This window comes from Phyllobates terribilis, unplaced genomic scaffold (genome assembly GCF_046119375.1).
Source record: "Phyllobates terribilis strain yellow unplaced genomic scaffold, ASM4611937v1 Scaffold_4__5_contigs__length_816908805, whole genome shotgun sequence".
Taxonomy (NCBI): Eukaryota; Metazoa; Chordata; class Amphibia; order Anura; family Dendrobatidae; genus Phyllobates; species Phyllobates terribilis.
The window spans coordinates 561,041,101-561,063,932 of NW_027362764.1; the positions used below are offsets into that span (position 1 = coordinate 561,041,101).

General features: G+C 46.9%; 1 non-coding gene across 1 annotated transcript; it reads right to left on the bottom strand.

Annotated features, from left to right (window-relative positions):
- Nucleotides 1-2,383: 2,383 nt before the first annotated feature.
- Nucleotides 2,384-2,465, bottom strand: TRNAL-UAG (transfer RNA leucine (anticodon UAG)). The gene has a single exon. It is a non-coding gene; the product is annotated as a tRNA-Leu (tRNA).
- Nucleotides 2,466-22,832: the final 20,367 nt, after the last annotated feature.

Genomic DNA, 22,832 nt, shown 5'->3' on the forward strand with positions numbered 1-22,832 from the left:
AGAAAGGCATCCAGGCCTCTCTTGAACTCATTAAGTGAGTTGGACATCACCACTTCCTCTCCCAGAGAGTTCCAGAGTCTCACGGCTCTGACCGTAAAGAATCCCCTTCTATGCTGGTGCAGGAACCTCCTTTCCTCCAGACGCATAGTGTGGCCCCTCGTCTTTGTCACCATCCTTGGTATAAACAGGTCATGGGAGAGATCTCTGTACTGCCCCCTGATATATAAATACATGTTTATGAGGTCTCCCCTAAGCCTTCTCTTTTCCAATGTAAATAGGCCTAATTTTGACAACCTCTCTGGGTATTCTAGTCCCTCCTTTCCCTTTATTACCTTAGTCGCCCTCCTTTGTACCCTCTCTAGCTCCAATATGTCTTTCCTGAGCACCGGAGCCCAGAACTGTGCACAATATTCTAAGTGCGGCCTTACCAGCGCTTTATACAGAGGAAGAACAATGTTCTCATCATATGCCCCTATTCCTCTTCTGATGCATGCCATGACTCTATTTGCCTTCGCAGCTGCTGCCTGACACTGGGCACTCCAATTTAATTTGCTATTAACCAAGACGCCCAGGTCCTTCTCCATGTCAGATTTCCCCAACGGTTTCCCATTTAATATGTATGGGTGACTGCTGTTTTTCTTTCCCATGTGCATGACCTTACATTTATCGGCATTGAACCCCATTTGCCATTTTTTGGCCCAACTCCCCAATTTATCTAAATCCTCCTGTAGCTGTGCCCTATCCTCATCTGTATTAACTACTTTACAAAGTTTAGTATCATCTGCAAATATTGCTATTTTACTATGCAACCCTTCCACTAGATCATTAATAAATATATTAAATAATATAGGGCCCAAGACAGACCCTTGAGGCACCCCGCTAGTAACCCTGACACACCCTGAGCTTACTCCCTTGATAACCACCCTCTGCTTTCTATCACTCAGCCAGCTATTTACCCACTTGCACACATTATCCCCCAGACCAAGCATTCTCATTTTATATACCAACCTTTTGTGTGGCACAGTATCAATCGCTTTGGAGAAGTCAAGGTATACAACATCCACTGACTCTCCCCGGTCCAGCTGTGAGCTCACCTCCTCGTAGAAGGCGATCAGGTTTGTTTGGCAGGAGCGATCCCTCATGAATCCATGTTGATATTGAGTTAGACAGTTATTATCATTAAGATATTCTACAATAGCATCTCTAAGAAATCCTTCAAACAATTTACCCACAACAGACGTTAAGCTTACTGGTCTATAGTTCCCAGGGTCACTTTTAGACCCCTTTTTGAATATTGGTACCACATTTGCTTGGCGCCAGTCTAGTGGGACAGTCCCTGTCCATAAAGAGTGCTTGAATATAAGATACAGTGGCCTGTCTATCACATTACTTAATTCTTTTAGTACCCGGGGGTGTATGTCATCTGGGCCTGGTGACTTGTCTATTTTGATATTATTTAGGCGTTTCTGAACTTCCTCCTGGGTTAGGTGGGTGATATTTAGCGGAGGGTTTACTTTATCACTCTGCATTTCCTCCGATAAATTGTTTTCTTTTGTGAAAACAGTGGAGAAGAAGCTATTGAGTAGGTTTGCTTTACCCTCATCGCCCTCTATGATTTTACCCAGGTTATTTTTCAATGGGCCAACGCCATCAGTTTTAATCCTTTTACTGTTTATATAGTTAAAGAACAGTTTGGGATTCGTTTTACTTTCCTTGGCAATTAGTCTCTCTGTCTCCTCTTTTACTATTCTTATTTGTTTCTTACAGATTTTGTTTTTTTCCCTATAAGATATTAGCGCTTCCTCGCTGACTTCTTGTTTAAGTTTACCGAAAGCCCTTTTTTTGTTTTTCATTGCCCTCTTGACTTCCTTATTTAGCCACATTGGCTTCCTCCTATTCCTCGCCCTTTTATTCCCATAAGGTATGTACCTTCTACAGTGACTATGTAGGACTGTTTTGAAAATTTCCCATTTTCTATCCGTGTTCCTATTACTGAAGATACTATCCCAGTCTATAAGGTGAAGGGCATCTCTTAGCTGATCAAACTTTGCCCTCCTGAAGTTCAGTGTTTTTGTGACTCCCTTGCTGGGCACCCTACTGAAGCACATGTGGAATTGTATAATGTTGTGGTCACTATTTCCCAGGTGCCCCCCGACCTGCACCTCAGTTATTCTGTCTGGCCTGTTAGTTAATATTAAGTCTAAAAGGGCCGTCCCTCTAGTTGGTTCCTGCACAAGTTGTGACAAATAATTGTCTTTGATAATTGACAGAAACCTGTTTCCTTTCTGAGATCTACAGCTTTCGGTTTCCCAGTCTATATCGGGGTAGTTGAAGTCCCCCATAATAATCACCTCGTTATTTCAAATTAGATCCAAATAAATATTGGCAGCAGTGGGATTTGAACCCACGTCCCCAGAGAGACTGGAGCCTAAATCCAGCGCCTTAGACTGCTCAGCCACGCTACCTCTGCCTGGATGCCAAAAACATTAAAGGCTGTGTCTGAGAGCAAGAGGGAGGTTCCCTGGTCAGGGACAATTAGCATACAGCACCTCCTGTCCCAGGCCAGTAGGGGGAGCTGGCTGCCCCTATAAAAGCTGGAACTGAGGGCAGGGTTAGGGAGAACTGGACGACCTAGCTCAGGACTGAGACTAGTCCCAGAGAAGGAGGGACAGTTCAGCTGTAGCCAAGGAGTCCGTGAGGCAGAGGAGAAGCTGCGAGCCAGGGACAGAGGTGACGAGAGCCGGTCCTGGCTGAGAGAACTACACTACCTGACATTGGGGTCCGAGGCTGTTAGGGTTGCAAGCCCAGCAGCAGAAAACCAACCCGTGAGGTTTACTAATGTCTAGTAAAGAAAAGCGTTGGAAAAGAGAAAGCGTTTCCCATAAAGGGAGTTGCATAATGTCGGTCGTTTTCTAATGTAAAAAAGTTTTGAAAAAGTTTTGCATGTCTTGCATGTTTTTGAATTGTCTTTTGCTCTGTTCCAGCCCGAGGACGTGCTGTGGTTTACCAGGGGGGGAATGTAGCGCCCCGAGGGTTTGGTTGCTACAGGGGTATTGCACCTCAACCAGAGGTGTGATATTCCACTCCCAGGTAAGGATGGAGTGTGGACCAGGGCTCAGTTAGCTGCATACACACACTCACCCCATTTCCGGGGGACAGCTCGACGGTGCTCCCATTTATGCAGGCACGACTGACTAGGCTCGACGGTGCTCCCATTTATGCAGGCACAACTGACCATGTCCCTGGCTGGAGTAGGGAGGGGGGAGAGAACCCAGTGATGTAGGAGCAGTAGGGGACGGTTTCTGGAGCATAGGAAGGAGCTCATTGGGTGCAGGTCACCTGAGCTCAGACACAGAGAAGCAGATAAAAGGTAGGGGCCATCTTAGGAGGGAGTTCAGTTCAGTGGAGAAAGGAGAGAGAGCTGACAGGGAGCTGAGACTCAGCCTGAGCTCAGCTCCACGAGGCAGGCCTGGAGAGAAGGCCGGGGCCAGAGAGGAGAAGAGGAGAAGGAGAAGGAAGGAAAGAGGAGAGACAGAGGAGTAGAAAGGCTCCAGAAACAAGAAGGCAAGAGAGCAGAACGGACAACAACCATTGCAAGCCCGCGTTATATCTGGTGAAGGGTCAGGCCACGGAAGGGTACCGGATTCCCAAGTTGGTGGAGGTAAATCATCCCTCAGCCAAAAACCGGAGGTCGTGATCATTTATTGGTGCGACCCCTTGCTACACCCGCTCGGAAGGCACCACATAGGGTCAGGGAAACTGGCGCCAAGTTTTACCAGAGAAGGCCCGAGGCAGCCGGACAGAAGCGTGGTCACTGGTGGGGCACGAGAGGCCAGGGAAAGGATAGAAGGGGGTCCTGTGCCACACTCCTGAACTGCCTGGGGGTTGACCGAGCCCCGCACCTGGTGGAAGCAGCAAGGCTTGGGCAGTCATTGCTGACAGAAGTGACTTGGATATCAACTGTGAGTAAAAAGCCTGAACTGCACCATTGGACTCTGTGTGATTTATGCTGCGCCTGCACCATCACCCCCAGCATCCACCTACATTGCCCTGAGGCTACACTCTTCCCGTGGGGAGTTATCCTATCCCTGTGCCGCACACCAACACCAGCCTCAGCGGTCTGCCTTGCAGCGGCGGTCATCCCTGACCGCAATCCACGGGTGGCGTAGTCGGACATTCAAAACACTGATAAATAGACTGCCACAATTTGGTCTGACCACCCTGAGCCACGGGATCGGGTTGCCACTACTACCCCCAGCATCGTACAGAAGCCCGGTTCCGGGTACCCCACGGCCCAGGGGGGCGAGTCACATATCTCTCCCCACCTCCTCCATCACCATGCCATGCATATCTTCCCCCACCTCCTCCATCACCATGCCATGCATATCTCCCCCCACCTCCTCCATCACCATGCCATGCATATCTCCCCCCACCTCCCCCATTGTCATGCCATATCTTCCCCCACCTCCTCCATCATCATTTTCATGCCATATCTCCCACCACCTCCTCCATCACCATGCCGTGCGTCCTACTTGGGGGCCCACTGAGGACCCGGGCCCACCGGCGAATTCTCCGGTGTTCCGGTGCCCCAGTCCGACCCTGTCTGCAATCCAATCCATATACTTCTTACAGACTTAGTGAATGTTAGTTTGTCCTTGAAGTTTTCAAGCTGCAATGTCCTTGCCTGTAAAGCCCTTTTGATGCAGAGTAATGATAACTGTACATGTTTCCTTGGAGGTAACCATGTTTAATAGAAGAAGACAATGATTTCAAGCACCAGCCCCCTTCTAACGCAACCAGTCTTCTCTCATCATTCAATCAGCATGACAGAGTGATATCAGCCTCATTGTCTTTAACACTTTCTACTGAAGATCTAAGAATTTTGCGGCAGGGCTGAAATTCTGTGGCAGTGGGGTTTTTAGTGATCAAAGGGGTTTTCCTCTTTCAGACAATGTTCTGCCCCTACTGTAGTTTGTTAAAAACTGAGAAACCGTGCTGTACTCACCTTGCTAGGCTCAACTGGAGTGTCTCCGCTGCAGCTCCCAGGGCCTGGTATTGGTTGCCAGTATGGCAGGCAATCTGTAAGCTCAGTGGCTTTGCCAGTGTAGACAGAATGCCCCCCTCAGAAACGCTGAGCTCACTGATTGACTGCTGTGCTGTTAATGTGGCATCAGTGCTGCAGCCAGTGCCAGACTCAGAGAACTGAGACGAAGACTCACTGGTGAACCCAGGAAAGGTAAGTACAGCGCGATTTGTTTTTTTAACAAACTGCAGCCAAGGCAGAACATTGGCAAATTTGAATTGTTCCAGATATGGTCATCCCTTGTTTACGGTGTTCCTGGGCAGATTCGAGAAAGGAGTAGTTTCAATACAATAAAACTAGAAGGATATTATTACTGCCGGACTATGTGATTGTATGCATCCTGGTCCATCTCCACCCCCAGTACTGATTAGCAACTTACTGTCAATGCATAATGTACACAAAGAGCTGCTAATCAGTGGTGTGGGTGTGGTTAGCTATTGAGCTCTGCTACATCTATAAACTCTGATTGAATCATAACTGCTGCATCCAGTAAACAAGTGATACATCACAGTAATCAGGGTCTCTTTTCCTACTTCATGCTGCTCTCTGTTGAGGTAGTAAAAACCTGCTGACAGATTCCCTTTATAGCAGTTGTCCATTACACGGACAAAACTTTTTTAAATACTATTGCCCAGTGTAAAATAAAAATAACACCTTTACACTGATGATATTCATTGTTAATTTTCTCCCTAAATGCAAAATTATGCATTTTTTCTAAAATCTTATAATTAAAATAATTGCTACCATTTTGATGTTGTATAGTACTTCATCTAGCTAGTTGGTCTGCAAAATCTGACACAAAATCCATCAGCATGGACAGCACTGAGGTGGGGACACACTGGTCAATTGCCCAGAGCCGCATGCCAAAAAGGGCTATCAGCCTGACACTACACAGTTGATACAGGGTAGTTTAGGAGCAGGAGCACACCATCAGCAGGTACCAGAATCTATGAGCAAGCTATGCAAAAGGTGCTGCTAACTGAGGCTCCCTCCACTTACTGTTAAAGAAGGAGTAGCAGCTACAGTGGGTGCTACCTTAATAAGCCTCCCTATACTACCTTAAAGGGAATTTGTCACCCCCTGGGCGATAGCAGACCTCAAATATGGCCATACAGGGTATAGAAAAGTAAATCTATACATACCTGTATGGCCCATAGTAGAGGTCTGATTGCAGAGAAAAGCACTTTAATCAATTCTTTTTTCCACAGGCTTGGCGTAGAGTGCGCTTTGCTTCATCCCGTCCCCATCTCTCCTTGCTCTGCGCCGCAGGTTTCTATTGCGCAGGCACTGGGGGGGTCACTGTCACTTTCCGGCGCCTGTGCAATAGAAACCTGCAGCACAGTGCACAGGTAGACGGGGCCGGGATGAACCAAAGCGCGCTCTATGTGAGCGGCGCTTTGCGCATGTGTGGCCAGAAGGGTTCTCAGAGAAAAGGGACAGGTCAGCAGCAGCTGAGGAGTCCGTGAGGCAGGGACAGAGGCGACGAGAGCCGGTCCTGGCTGAGAGAATCACACAACCGGACATTGGGGTCCGAGGCTGTCAGGGTTATAAGCCCAGCAGCAGAGAACCAACCCGCGAGGGATTTCAGGTCCCTTGGCCTAAGAAGCCTGGAGGCTTCGCCACACAGAGGGACCAGTACAGCGAGGAGAAAGCAAAAGGTACCCAAGGCCCGAATCGCAAGCCATACAGGCGAGAAGTACACAGCCAGCTCAGGGATGTGGGCTATTACACCACGAAGAAGGGGATAGTCAGAAAGAGCATAGAGAGAACGGTAGGCCTACACACTCACCCTGACCAGTGGGGTTCCCCGAATGCTCTCAGACACCCAGGCCCATTCCTAACCGGTACTACTGTTGGGTCATTAATAATACCTACAATAAAGACCCTGAACTGTTTGAAGCGGACTCTGAACTCTTACTATTGCGGCCTGCACTATCACCCCCAACATCCACCTACACTATCCTGGGGCTACACTCCTCCCGTGGGGAGTTATCCTACCTCTGTGCTGCACACCAACACGAGCCCCAGTGGCCTGCCCTGCAACGGCGGTTATCCCTGACCGCAATCCACGGGTGACGTAGTCGGACATTTAAAGCACTGATTGATAGACTGCCACAATTTGGTCTGACCACCCTGAGCCACGGGATCGGGTTGCCACTAGTACCCCCAGCATCGTACAGAAGCCCGGTTCCGGATACCCCACGGCCCAGGGGGCTGGTCAGCTTTGGCGTAGTCGGCAGGATCGTGACCAACCCGCCATAAACGGGTATTGCGTGCCTGAAAAAGACTCTATACAATACCTGAGTGAAGTTTCCTGCCATTCGGGGCCGTTTCCCGCATCGGGCGCCATCTTCGGGACGCCGCGTGGGAAGAAGAGGGGCGTGGACGTCAAAAACGCGCGAGACCTGAAGCCCTGCCCTACGCTGAGACGCTGCGCAAGGTCCTGGAAGGAGATCCAGCGAACGCCGACGTCATCACCGAGCGACGCAAGGTCCTCGCCCAGAGCATCGCGAGCGTAGCCGCGGCCTACAGAAGAGGATCGCCGGAAGGTAGGCCACGGTTAACTAGGGGGGAGGAAGATGTCGCTCTACCACCAGCGTAGTCGCTGCAGCTGTGATGCCGTTTTCCATCCCCTATATCCCCGGAGCGGCCTGGCTGCCACAGTATGCCTGCGAGTCGCATACCTTGGGCGACTTTAAAGAAAGGCTGTATAGCTTGTTCAAAGTTTATCCCCTGACAGAAGAACAGAAAGTAAGCATACTGATAGGGCAGTTAACTGGTGCGGCCCAGCGGGAGGTAAAGTCTTGGACAGCGGAGGAGAAAAGGACTGTAAGGGGGGTTCTGACCCGTCTACGGGACACCTTTGATACCCAAACCTCAGCAGAAATCAAAATTCGGTTCTATGGATGTAAGCATCGAGCCCAAGATAGTATCAGAGACTATGCCTTAAACTTGCAAGAAGCCCTGAGAGCAATCAAACAAGCTGACCCTGGCAGAGTGCAGGATACAAATAAACTATTGACCGAACAGTTCATAGAAGGTCTGCTGTCCAGCGCCCACAGAACCCTGCTGAGCCTCATGGCCCTACAGAACCCCGATTTTACTTTTGCACAGTTTAAAGATAGGGCCATCCGGGTGCTCCGAGAACCCGCACCAGGTGGCACTGTAGCTTCCCGGCGTCCTGCCATTAAGTACCACCAGGAGGCGACGCCCTACCCTGCAGACCTTGTGGGGGCTGATGCGCAGGCCCTAAACCCATCCCCGCCTGCAAACCTGCACCATCAGGTCCAAGAACTAACAAAGAGTGTTGTTGCATTGACCAGGACCGTACAGTCGTTGCAGATGGAACCGTCAGGACCAATCAAGCTGGCTTCCAGTCCGGAGGATGTCCCGTGGCGTCGACGGAGGAAGATCCCATCATTCAGAGGGAGGCCCGCCGACCGTTACACTGAGGATGGACAGTCGATTTGCCAACGTTGCAACCAGCCAGGACACATAGGCAGGTACTGTACTTTAAACGGGTCCGACCTGGGGCAGAGGGCCAACCCCCAGACATAAGGTCACCAGGCCCATCTAATTGGCGTGATAAGTACGTAGGGGGGCGCCAAGTTTTACCCGTAGTGCTGGACGGTATCCCCATAAGTGCACTGCTGGACACCGGGTCCCAAGTGACTACCATCCCCTACGTACTTTTCAAGCAATACTGGAGTGACACTGATATAACCCGTTATCCAGACGAAGACTTGAGCATCATCGCCAGCAATGGTCAACCCTTGCCGCAGGTGGGGTTCAGAGAGATGACCATCAAGATTGGTAAGGTTGAACTGCCGGCACAGGGAGTGATTATTGTGGACATTGACCGTCGAGAAAGTCACCCTAAAATAACCTTGGGTACTAACGTGATTGAAAATTGTCTTTCAGAAGTAATTGTAATTTTGCAGCAGGTGGCAATGAATGCTAGCTCCAGCCAACAGAGGGTCCTCCAGAAAGAGATAAGAGTCCTGATGAGATGGCAACAGGTAGAACTGTCTGGTGGTGAGATCGGTAGCGTGAGGATGAGCGACCCGGTCCCCATTGCCATGCCTCCCAAAAGTGAAATGATGATCTGGTGTCGGACTGCAATCGGGTTAAGAGGGAGAGACTACCAAGCCATGGTAGAACCCGTGTACTCAGACAGCAGGCCCACCATTTTGACAGCCCGGGGGGTGGTTGTTGTCCGACATGGAAGGGTGCCCATCCGGATCTTAAACATTGGGGAAAGGGAAGTACATTTGCCCCGGTACACTACATTAGCCAAATTGTTTGCTGTCGAACGCAATGCTCTCAGGGTCGTGGAGCCCTTGCCTCCATCTCTCCCGGTGGAGGATAATGGTTCCCAGAAACACAAGGAGGACTGGTGACAGAAACTCCATGTGGGTGCTGACTCCACTCCCCTGCACCAAAAACAAGGAGTCTACCGGGTGGTTCAGGAGTACGAGAGAATCTTTAGTAAGCACCCGCTAGACTTCGGCCGAGTAAAGGGAATCGAACACCACATCCCCACGGGGAGCCACCCACCAATAAAAGAGAGATACAGACCTGTACCCCCTGCACATTATCAGAATGCAAAGAGCATGCTGAGAGAAATGAAAGAAGCTGAGGTCATTAGAGAAAGCTGTAGCCCCTGGGCAGCTCCCTTAGTTTTGGTAAAAAAAGAAAGAAGGTACCATGAGAATGTGCGTGGACTATAGAAAGGTCAATCGTATCACCCATAAAGACGCGTACCCGTTACCTAGGATAGAGGAGTCTTTAGCCGCACTAAAGTCAGCTAACTTCTTCTCTACTTTGGATCTTACTAGCGGGTACTGGCAGGTTCCTGTGGCAGAGGCTGACAAGGAGAAGACCGCCTTCACCACCCCGATGGGATTAAGCGAATTCAACTGTATGCCCTTCGGGCCTTCCAGAGGCTGATGGAATGCTGCCTAGGACATAGGAATTTTGAAACAGTCCTACTCTACCTGGACGATGTTATTGTCTATTCGAAGACTTACGAGGACCATCTAAAGCACCTGGCCGAGGTGTTCGAGGCCCTGGCAGGCTTTGGCATGAAAGTGAAACCCTCCAAGTGCCATCTGTTAAAGCCGAAGGTACAGTACCTGGGACACGTGGTGAGTGCAGAAGGAGTAGCCCCCGACCCTGACAAAATCACGGCAATAAAGAACTGGCCAAGCCCCTCTAACATAAAAGAAGTGAGGCAGTTCCTCGGGTTGGTAGGCTACTACCGAAGGTTCATCCCCAGGTTCACCAAGATGGCAGCCCCTATGCAGGACCTCCTTATAGGACAATCTAAGACCAGAAGCCAAAAGCCACCCTTCAAGTGGGAGAAGCCGGAAGAGGAGTCCTTCCGCCAGCTGAAGATGACCCTCACGGGGGATGAGATCCTGGCCTACCCCGATTGTGGCCAGCCTTTTATTCTCCACACAGACGCCAGTAATGTGGGGCTGGGAGCCGTACTGTCACAGAACCAACAGGGCAGAGAAAGGGTGATCGCGTACGCCAGCCGGAAGCTGAGGCCAACCGAGAGAAACCCGGAGAATTACAGCTCCTTTAAGCTGGAGTTCTTGGCAGTGGTGTTGGCCGTAACGGAACGTTTCAAGCATTACCTGGCCTCTGCGAAGTTCACTGTGTACACGGACAACAATCCTTTGACGCACCTGGACACTGCGAGACTTGGTGCCCTAGAGAAGCGGTGGATGGCCCGGCTAGCAAACTATGACTTCACCATCAACTACCGGGTAGGCCGAGCCAATGCCAATGCAGATGCCCCATCGAGAATGCCCCACTTGCCCGATGAGGGAGAAGATCCAGACGAGCTGGAGGAAATAGAGCTCCCTGCATTCCACCGGTATGGGGCCACTTAGTACTCCCACCGTGTAAGAGACAAATACTCGACCACTGTCATGTTCAATACCTTACCTCACTACAGCTGGGCTGAAACGCAGGATAGTGACCCTGCAGTTCGCTTGGTGAAGGAAATGCTGACTCAGGCAGATGCCTACCCCGATCCGGATGCCCCTGAGGAAGCTAAGCAGCTGTGGAAGGAGAAGAGCAGACTATTTCTCTACGAAGGTAAACTGTGCAGAAGGCTTGTCAACCACCGGACACACGAGTTAACCTGGCAAGTAGTAGTTCCCAGGCGAGATGCGGCTATGGTCCTGGAGGCCTACCATGACGGAGCAGGACACTTTGAGTGGAAGAAACTGGAGTTCCTGTTACGGGAGCGGTTCTTCTGGATAGGAATGAGAGGGGCCATAGAAAGATGGTGCAGAGATTGCGGCCCATGTAACCTCAGAAGGAAGGACCGTGCCAGCCAGAAGACTCCATTGAGGCCCATCATTACCAGGCAGCCTCTGTAGCTGGTAGCGCTAGACCATGTGAAGATGGCTCCAAGCCGGTCCGGCTACATCTATGCCCTCACGATTGTGGACCATTACTCCTGGTTCCTGGTGGTGGTTCCTGTCAAAGACCTGACAGCCAAAACAGCGGCCAGAGCCTTCCAACAACACTTCTGCCGTCCACACAGGTATCCGGAACAGGGCTTGACAGATCAAGGTCCAGCGTTTGAGGCTGAAGTCTTCCAGGAGTTCTGAAACCTCTACGGCTGTAAGAAGATTCGGACAACGCCTTACCACCCGCAAACCAACGGGCTGTGTGAGAAAATGAATAATATCGTCATTGATCTCCTCAAGACGGTGCCCCTGGAAGAACACAGCCTGTGGCCGGAGAAGCTGCCAGACTTGATAGACTTATACAACCATATCCTGGTGAATGCTACAAATTGCACCCCGGCTTACCTGATGCGAGCAAGACCAGGTAAGCTGCCGGTAGACCTGGAGATGGGAGTCCTGACACCCGAGGACACCTCCCCAGATGTGGACTGGGATACGGAATGGCGGCTACAGTACAAGAAGGTACAGGAGAGTGTGGAGAGGAGTCTGGCTCAAGCGAGAGAAAAGCAAGAGAGGCTCTTCAACCAACACGCCCCTGCTGGTCCCCTGGAACCTGGTGAGCAGGTCCTGAAGCGGAAGAGAAGGCTTCACAAGCTAGATGACCAGTGGGAGAGCGACCCGTACACAGTACTGCAGTCCGACCACAACAACCCGAAGGTATGTGTAATTACCAAGGATGGAGGAGAAACCACTAGCACCGTCTCCAGAGACCACCTAAAACGGTGCCCCGAGCAACTGCAGAGTCCAAGTGAAGATCAAGATGACCTTGAGCCCGCAGTGGACAAGGAAGAAATGGTCAGCACCGTTCTCGGAGAGTTCCCCCGGTCCTGGACTCGGATAAACGACGCAATAGTGGTATCCGTCCTACACTTCCTTCAACCAACCCAGCAGGAACCTACAGGAGAGCAGGAAGAACAAGAGGAACAAGCAGCCCTGGAGGCGGAAGAACCCATGCCAGCAGCCCAAGAGAGTCAACCCTCTGCTGACAGTGAGCCTGCCATGCCTATGGTAAACCAAAGGACCTGCAGACCGCTGCCTGCACTGCCTGTAAACCCAGCTAGTAGCTGTACCCTAAATGCTAGTGGGCAAAGCCAGGTTACACCACCACCAGACAGTGGGTTACGCAGGTCAACCCGGAGCACTAGGGGTCAAATACCAGCTCGCTGGAGAGTCTAAATGCAAAGTATATATTTACCTGTATATTGCAAATGTTTTATGTTTGTTACCTGGTTATTAATAATGTTTTTCCAGTTTTTCCTAGTTCAATGGACTGACAGGTCATGGACACTGAATGGCCGAAACTGTTTTGTAGATAGTTGCACTTGGTGCCCTCTTGCGAAGATGGCCACAGAAGAAAAACCTGTCCGGCGTGGCCCTCTTGTGGTCCAAAGTAGGCAGCTCAGCCTTGTCGCCAAGCCCAAGGCCAGGAACTTGGGGTTTATGGAGACAGGTCCCCGCACCGTTCAAGACTTCACCTAGTTGGGTGACCTGGACACCCGGTCACGGAAGCGCCGTGACCTTAAGGACAAAATGTACTTGTATATATGTTTTGTTATCATTTATACCCTGTATTTGTTTTTCCTGTTTAGTCCGGAGTACTAAATTTTACTAGGGGGGAATGTGTCACCCCAGGCCTGGATGCCACAAACAATAATCTGTGTCTGAGAGCAGGAGGGAGGTTCCCTGGTTAGGGACCATTAGCATGCAGCACCTCCTGTCCCAGGCCAGTAGGGGGAGCTGGCTGCCCTATAAAAGCTGGAACTGGGGCAGGGTTAGAGAGACCAGAACCCACTTCTGAAGTGACCAGAAGGGTTCTCAGAGAAAAGGGACAGGTCAGCAGCAGCAGAGGAGTCCGTGAGGCAGAGGAGAGACTGCGAGCCAGGGACAGAGGCGATGAGAGCCGGGCCTGGCTGAGAGAATCACACAACCGGACATTGGGGTCTGAGGCTGTCAGGCTTATAAGCCCAGCAGCAGAGAACCAACCCGCGAGGGATTTCAGGTCCCTTGGCCTAAGAAGCCTGGAGGCTCTGCCACACAGAGGGACAAGCAAGCCATACAGGCGAGAAGTACACGGCCAGCTCAGGAACGTGGGCTATTACACCACGAAGAAGGGGATAGTCAGAAAGAGCATGGAGAGAACGGTAAGCCTACACACTCATCCTGACCAGTGGGGTTCCCCGAATGCTCTGACACCCAGGCCCATTCCTAACCGGTACTACTGTTGGGTCATTAATAATACCTACAATAAAGACCCTGAACTGTTTGAAGCGGACTCTGAACTCTTATTATTGCGGCCTGCACCATCACCCCCAACATCCACCTACACTACCCTGGGGCTCAACTCCTCCCTTGGGAGTTATCCTACCTCTGTGCTGCACACCAACACCAGCCCCAGTGGCCTGCCCTGCAGCGGCGGTTATCCCTGACCGCAATCCACGGGTGGCATAGTCGGACATTTAAAGCACTGATTGATAGACTGCCACAATTTGGTCTGACCACTCTGAGCCACGGGATCGGGTTGCCACTAATACCCCCAGCATCGTACAGAAGCCCGGTTCCGGGTACCCCACGGCCCAGGGGGCGAATCACATGCCCGGAAGTCAGGGAGCACAATGCACATCACAGGGCCCTGTGACGTGCACGGGAGGTGGGGGGGTATGATAATTAAGCAGAGAGGCGGGGATTAAGGGGAATAATAATCAGATAGGCGGGGATTGCTTGGAGTCCCCCAGAAGCCAAGCCTGTGGAAAAAAGAATTGATTAAAGTGCTTTTCTCTGCAATCAGACCTCTACTATGGGCCATACAGGTATGTCTAGATTTACTTTTCTATACCCTGTATGCCCATAGTAGAGGTCTGATATCGCCCAGGGGGGTGACAGATTCCCTTTAAATGGAATCTATCAGTAGGATCAACCCCTGTAGGCCATCTATATGGGCATGTAGGTCATAGGACGCTGAATAAAATGATAACTTTATATCTGCAATCCGATATCTTATTCAAGAGAATTCCACATTTTTCTTACATGTAAATGAGGTGTTCAGGACTATGGGCCGGACACTGATTTGCATGAGAATCTGTCTCCAGGGTTTATTTTACATGGAAGGGCCATTACAAGTGTGATGTGTAATGGCTGTTCTCTGCTCTGCTGATCTCACTCCTAAGCTGTGTGTTATTATAAGGGCTCGCCCACACGGACATAGATTCTCTTGTGAGAGAATCGAGCCGATTATACTAATGATACTCGGCTCAAACTCTGAGTTTGTGCTGAGTTTCAGTGTAATGTGATCCGATTCTCTTGCATGAGAGAATCGCAGCACAGATGTTCTCCATCTTCTCTAATGTTTCTGTAAGCATAAATCAGACTGCACTTTGATGAAATCCAAATGCAGTCTGATGTTTTACACGCACTCATAGAATTGTGTGGGGAAAAAAAAAAGAGCTAGTCGGAAATGCCCCATACTATAACATTGGGCCTGATAAAACATCGGAAAGCACTCAGCCGTGTTATACGCTTGTGTGAGCAAGCCCTAACTGACACATCTGCAATTTCCTCTCAGTTCTCTAGCTTTCATCTCACAAGCAGCCAGTGTTGCAATGCAGCAGAGCTGTGAGAGCAGCAGGAAATGTGAATGGAAGCAGAAAAAGTTCAGTTCTACTGTCCTGTGTTAGTTACATGCCTCACACTGGTAATGCCTCCTTTTATTAAAAACAATCTTTGAAGGCAAATACTCATGCAGATCAGTGTCTGGCCCATAGCCTGGAACAGATCATTTACATATAAGAAAAACATTGAGTTCTCTGGAATAAGACATTGGATTACAGATATCAAGGTATCATTTTATTCAGCATCCTATGAACTACAGTAGTGTTAAAAATAATAGCAGTGTGTTCAAAAACATTAGTTAAGCACAAAATCTTTATACTAGTTTTTATTTCCATGCATTGGGAACATTGCACATTGTTTTCTAACTCAAAACATGAAGAGAAATGTATATAATTGTAACAAATTTTACATAAAATAACAAAAAATGAAAATTGGGCTGTTCTAAAAAATAGCAGTGTCTGCATTTGTCTTTACACACTCACAATATGAACTCTTTTTTTGAGGATTTAGCATTCATGTGAATTACTACCCTAATATTTAGTTGTATAACTACAGTTTTTTAGAACTGCTTCACATCTATGTTGCATAGAGTCAACCAACTTCTGGCACCTGTCAATTTTTATTCCAGCCCAGGATGCTTTGTCTACATCCCACAATTTTTTTGGCATTTGTTGGCATTGCCTCAGAAAGGGCATTTTTGATGTCCCCCCACAAGTGTTCTATCGGTTTAAGGTCCAGGGATTGGGCTGGCCACTCCATAACCTCAATTTTGTTGGACTGGAACCAAGATTTTGCTAGTTTACTGGTGTGTTTAGGAACGTTGTCTTGTTGAAACACCCATTCAAGGGCATATCCTCTTCAGTGTAAGGCAACATGACCTCTTCAACTATTTTAATATATGCAAACTGGTCTATGATCCCTGATATGCTGGTAAATAGGTCTGGCACCATAGTAAGAGAAATATGCCCATATCTTGATGCTTGCACCACCATGCTTCACTGTCTTCAGAGTGTACTGTGGATTGAATGCAGAGTTTTGGGGTCGTCTGACGAACTGTCTGCGGCCCTTGGACCCAAAAAGAACAAATTTACTTTCATCAGTTCACAAAATGTTTCTCCATTTCTCTGTAGGCCAGTTGATGAGTTCTTGGCAAATTGTATCCGCTTCAGTACAAGTCTTTTTTTTAACAGCGGGACTTTGCGGGGACTTCTTGCTAAGAGATTAGCTTCACACAGGCGTCTTCTAACTGTCACGGTACTCACAGGTAATTTGAGACTGTCTTTGATCATCCTGGAGCTGATCATTGGCTGAGCCTTTGCCATTCTGGCTATTCTTTGATCCATTCGAATGGTATTCTTCCGTTTTCTTCCACGTCTCTCTGGGTTTGTTTTCCATTTTAAAGCATTGGAGATCATTTTACCTGAACAGCCTATCATTGGCTGCAATTATTTATAAATTTTACCCTCTTCAATCAACTTTTTCATTAAAGTGCGGTGTTTTTCTGAACAATGTCTCGAACGACCCATATTTCTCAGGCTTTCGAAGAGAAATGCATGTACAACATGTGCTGGCTTCACCCTTAAATAAGGGCCACCTGATTCACACCTGTTTCATCACAGAATGATTTGACCTCACTAATTGAACTCCACATTGCTATTATTTTGAACACCTTCCACCCCCTTTCAATTAATTATTCAAATACACAGACTGAAAAACATGCAGGTCATGAATGCTGAGTCTGTTGGTTTTCTTAGAATCTATTGTACCAACTGGTAAATTGTTTGACATGTGGTGATATAATTTATACCAAAAAAGTGATTAAACTGGTTAGTCATATTGGACTGCTATTATTTTGAACACTACTGTACATGCCCACAGCTTAGGTTGATTTTACTGACAGATTCCCTTTAATACTCCCGCCCAGCATCTCCTCATACAATGACCTGCAACATGATATATCCCGGCAATGAGTGGGGATGAAGAAGGTGATGGGGGCAATGACTGCAACAACCATGAAGCTCTCAGCCTTACTACTGCTATGTGCACCAAGCTGCTGATTTCTCACGTCTGGATGTCTCCTACATTGCACCTAGTGCGCAAAACACACGGAGATATGTCTGTTATTTTCCCACATCTTGGACAAAAAGACCAATACAAGTCTATGGGTCCGTGAAAAACACATGAACAGTACACAAATGGCATATGTGAGCCTTGTGCGTGCTGTACAGATATAACATTGCAACTAGTGTTGAGTGAGCATGTTGAACACTGCTCGGTACTCGCCCGAGCATCTCACTACTCAGGATGTTCTGCGAGCACCGAGCATTTTCGGGTTACTCAGGCGGGAGCTCGGGTCTCCGCCCTGCATGTTTGGCGCTGTTTACAGAGCCAATGAACATGCAGGGATTGCCAGCCAGTCACTGTAATGCCGCAGCCATGTTGTTTGTGGGTATTACAGTGATTGGCTGGCCGCACAGCGTCACCTCGAGTATTTAAAACCGGGCACCGCCATCTTGGCCACAGTCGCTCCGGATCAGACAGTGTAGGGAGAGTGCTGCTGAGCTAGGGAGAGATTTATACTGCAAAATAGGTAGTGTAGGGTCTCTAAAGCCTGCAAAATCAAACAAACAGTCCTTCTGAGGACTAATATTCATCCCAGATATCAGGCAGACAGGCAGGCTGTATAGGAAACGCAGTAGTTATACCAACAAACACTGCATTACAGTCCTGTGTGCTGCTGCTGCTCAAATTGCTAGACTTAGCCCCAGGTCTCAGAGGCCAGCAAAAATCCTTTTTTTTTCAGCTAAATCCTCTTTTTTTTTTCCGACTGTACAAATACTGTCTTATTAACCTTTTGGTATTTCCCCCCCAAAAAAAAAAAATTGAGTGTGTCTGTGAGTGTTCAGACACAAATATATTATCTGTTTAAAAGAGTCTGGTTTCGGCCAGATAACTAGAACTGTGGTTTTGCAGTTCCACTGTTCAAATCTCTGTATTATCCACTTTTTTTGCATTTTTCCATAAAAAAAAACAGTTTGAGTGTCTCGCTGACTGTTCAGACACAAATATAAAGTCTAGTATACGCCAGCAAATTAGAACTGTGGTTTTCCTCTTCCACGGTTCAAATCTGGGTGTAATCCACCTTTTTGCCTTTTTTCCATAAAAAAAAACAGTTTGAGTGTCTCGGTGACTGTTCAGACACAAGTATATCTACTTAAAAAAGTCTGGTATACGCCAGGAAATTAGAACTGTGGTTTTCCTCTTCCACGGTTCAAATCTGCGTGTAATCCACCTTTTTGCCTTTTTTACATAAAAAAAACAGTTTGAGTGTCTCGCTGACGGTTCAGACACAAATATATCTGTTTAAAAGATTCTGGTGTAGGCCAGAGAAATAGAACTGTGGTTTTCCTCTTCCACGATTCAAATCTGGGTGTAATCCACTTTTTTACCTTTTTTCCATAAAAAAAAACAGTTTGAGTGTCTCGCTGACTGTTCAGACACAAATATATCTGTTTAAAAGATTCTGGTGTAGGCCAGAGAACTAGAACTGTGGTTTTCCTCTTCCACTGTTCAAATCTGGGTGTAATCCACCTTTTTGCATTTTTTACATAAAAAAACAGTTTGAGTGTCTCGCTGACTGTTAAGACACAAATATATCTGTTTAAAAGATTCTGGTGTAGGCCAGAGAAATAGAACTGTGATTTTCTTCTTCCACGGTTCAAATCTGGGTGTAACCCACCTTTTTGCCTTTTTTACATAAAAAAAAACAGTTTGAGTGTCTCGCTGACTGTTCAGACACAAATATATCTGTTTAACCACTTCGCACCAGAGCCTGTTTTTGCCTTCGTGACCGGGCCAATTTTTTCAATTCTGACCACTGTTACTTTATGAAGTAATTACTCTGGAACGCTTCAACGGATCCCCCTGATTCTGAGAATGTTTTTTCGTGACATATTGTACTTCATGATAGTGGTAAAATTTCTTCGATATCACTTGTGTTTATTTGTGAAAAAATCGGAAATTTGGCGAAAATTTTGAAAATTTTGCAATTTTCAAACTTTGAATTTTCATGCCCTTAAATCAGGGAGATATGTCACACAAAATAGTTAATAAATAACATTTCCCACATGTCTACTTTACATCAGCACAATTTTGGAACCTATAAGGGTTAAAAGTTGACCAGTGATTTCTCATTTTTCCAACAAAATTTACAAAAACATTTTTTTAGGGACCACATCATATTTGAAGTCACTTTGAGGGGTCTTTATGATAGAAAATACCCAAAAGTGACACCATTCTAAAAACTGCACCCCTCAAGGTGCTCAAAACCACATTCAAGAACTTTATTAACCCTTCAGGTGCTTCACAGGAATTTTTGGAATGTGGAAGAAAAAAATTAACATTTAACTTTTTTCACAAAAATGTTACTTTAGACCCAATTTTTTTTATTTTCACAGGGGTAACAGGAAAAAATGGACCCCAAAATTTTTTGTGCAATTTCTCTTGAGCGCGCTGAAACCCCATACGTGAGGGAAAACCACTGTTTGGGCGCACTGCAGGGTTCGGAAGGGAAGGAGCGCCATTAGACTTTTTGAATGTAAAATTTGTTTGAATAATTAGCAGACGCCATGTTGCGTTTGGAGCGCCCCTTATGTGCCTAAACAGTGGAAACCCCCGACAAGTGACACCATTTTGGAAACTAGACCCCTTAGGGAACTTATCTAGATGTGTGGTAAGCACCTTGAACCCCAAGGTTCTTCACAGAAGTTTATAATATTGAGCTGTAAAAATAAAATTTTCACATTTTTCCCACAAAAACGTTTTTCATCCCTTAATTTTGCATTATCATAAGGGTAATAGGATAAATTGCACCATGAAATTTGTTGTGCAAATTCTCCTGAACATGCTGATACCCCATATGTGGAGGCAAACCACTGTTTGGGCGCACGGCAGGGTTTGAAAGGGAAGGAGCGCCATTTGACTTTTTGAATGTAAAATTTGTTTGAATAATAAGCGGACGCCATGTTGCATTTGGGGAGCCCCTGATGTGCCTAAACAGTGGAAACCCCCCACAAGTGACACCATTTTGGAAACTAGACCCCTTAGGGAACTTATCTAGATGTGTGGTGAGCACCTTGAACCCAAAGGTGCTTCACAGAAGTTTATAATAATGAGCTGTAAAAATAAAATTTTCACATTTTTCCCACAAAAAATGTTTTTCATTACCTAATTTTGCATTATCATAAGGGTAACAGGATAAATTGCACCATGAAATTTGTTGTGCAATTTCTCCTGAGTACGCCGATACCCCATATGTGGGGGAAAACCACTGCTTTGGTGTACGGCAGGGTTCGGAAGAGAAAGGAGCGCTATGTCGGCTGGGATAGGTTGCAGACACCATGTCACATTTGAAGAGTCGCTGACATGCCGAAACAGCAGAAACCCCCACAAGTGACCCCATTTTGTAAACTACACCTCTCAAGGAATTCATCTAGGGAAGTAGTGAGTATTTTTTAATTTTTTAATTTATACCATTGGGCAGTGAAAAAAGCATAATTATATTTTTACCACAAAAAAATGTTTTACCCTCAGATTTTACATTTTCACACAGGGCAATGGGTAAAAATGGTGCCAAAATGTGTCACACAATTTCTTCTAAAAGTGGCAATACCCCATATGTGGCTGTATCGTACCGCTCAGCCATACGGCGAGATCTGGGGGGGAAGGAGCGCTATTTGACAATTGGAGAACAAATATTTTGAGAGCTATAATTTTTCCATATTTCGGCTGACAGAGTCATGTGACAGCTTGTTTTTTGCGGGACAAGTTGACATTTTTATTGGTACCATTTTTGGGTACGTGACATTTTTTGATCGCTTTCTATTCCGTTTTTTGTGAGGTAAAATTAACAAAAACCAACAATTCAGGAATTGTTTTTTGAGGGGTTTTTTATGCCGTTCTGCGTGTGGTAAAAGTGATCAGGCAGCGTTATTCTTCGGGTCAGTACTTTTACAGCGATACTACACTTACTGTATATTTTTTTTATGTTTTGGCGCTTTTACACAATAAAACAATTTTATAGAAAAAATATTTTTTTTGCATTGCTTTATTCTGAGCACTATAACTTTTTTATTTTTCGACTGATGGAGCTGTATGGCGGCTTTTTTTTGTGGAACAAGATGATGTTTTCAGCGGTACCATTTCTATTTCCATTTTGCTTTTTGATCGCATTTTTTTCCACTTTTTGTTTGGCGATATGATGAAAAAGCATATTTTTTTGCTCCGTTTTTTATTTATTTTTATTACGGTGTGCACAGAAGGAGTTAATTAGTGTGACAGTTTTATAGATCGGGTTGTTTCGGATGCGGCGATACCAAATATGTGTACTTTTTTTGGTTTTGCATAAATATACGGATTTATTGGTTTAATATTTTATTTATTTATTTTTATTTATTTTGTGATTTTTTTTTAACAGTTTAAAAACATTTTTTTTACTTTTTTTTACATTTTTACTTAGTCCCTGTATGGGACATTAATTTTTATTTTTCTGATCACTGATCTCATGTAATGTAATAGACATGTATTACATTACATGAGATCTTTGCTGACTGTTTCACAGTCAGTGTGTCCTGCCAGGCTTCAGCTGCAGGCTGAGCCTGGCAGGACACCATATATGGCAGATCTGGAGGTGGTCATGTGACCTCCAGCTGCCATAGCAACGCCAGGTCCTGGAAGGTATCAGGGGTCGTCAGAGAGGTAAGTAAGACGACCCCCTCTCCTCTGTCTATCTTCTATATGCCGCGATCACTATAGATCGCAGCACATAGAACATAGCAAAGGGTTAACATCATTGGGACCTGATCCAATCAGGTCCCGATGATGTGCCCTGTCAGAGCTAATGCTCTGCACCGGAATCGCAGTGCTTGCAGGACCCTGGGGGTCCTGAGCGCTGCGGGACCACCCACCGTTTTTAAACGTCGGCGCTGCACAGAGCCCTGGCAGCGCCGACGTTTATGTACAGTGGGCGGTCGGGAACCGGTTAAAAGATTCTGGTGTAGGCCAGAGAAATAGAACTGTGGTTTTCAACGGTTAAAATCTGCGTTATCCACCTTTTTGCCTTTTTTCCATAAAAACAACAGTTTGAGTGTCTCGCTGACTGTTCAGACACAAATATATCTGTTTAAAAGATTCTGGTGTATGCCAGAGAACTAGAACTGTGGTTTTCCTCTTCCACGGTTCAAATCTGGGTGTAATCCACCTTTTTGCATTTTTTACATACAAAAAAAACTGTTTGAGTGTCTCGCTGTCTGTTCAGACACAAATATATCTGTTTAAAAGAATCTGGTGTAGGCCAGAGAAATAGAACTTTGGTTTTCTTCTTCCATGGTTCTAATCTCCTTTCTATTACCTTTTTGCCATTGATAGTGCGAGTGTAAGCTATTTTACTTCATTTACAATGGGCAAAGCGCGTGGCAAGGGACGTGGAACTGGACGTTCTGGTGATGGTGCGTGCAGAGGACGGGGCCGTGGCCAAGGTGAAAATGTGTCACAACCAACAGCCACATCTTCTCACTTCCAGTTCTTGAACGAATTACTAGGGAAGAACACAACACCACTATTGCCAACTGATCAGTGTGAACAGGTTATTAATTGGA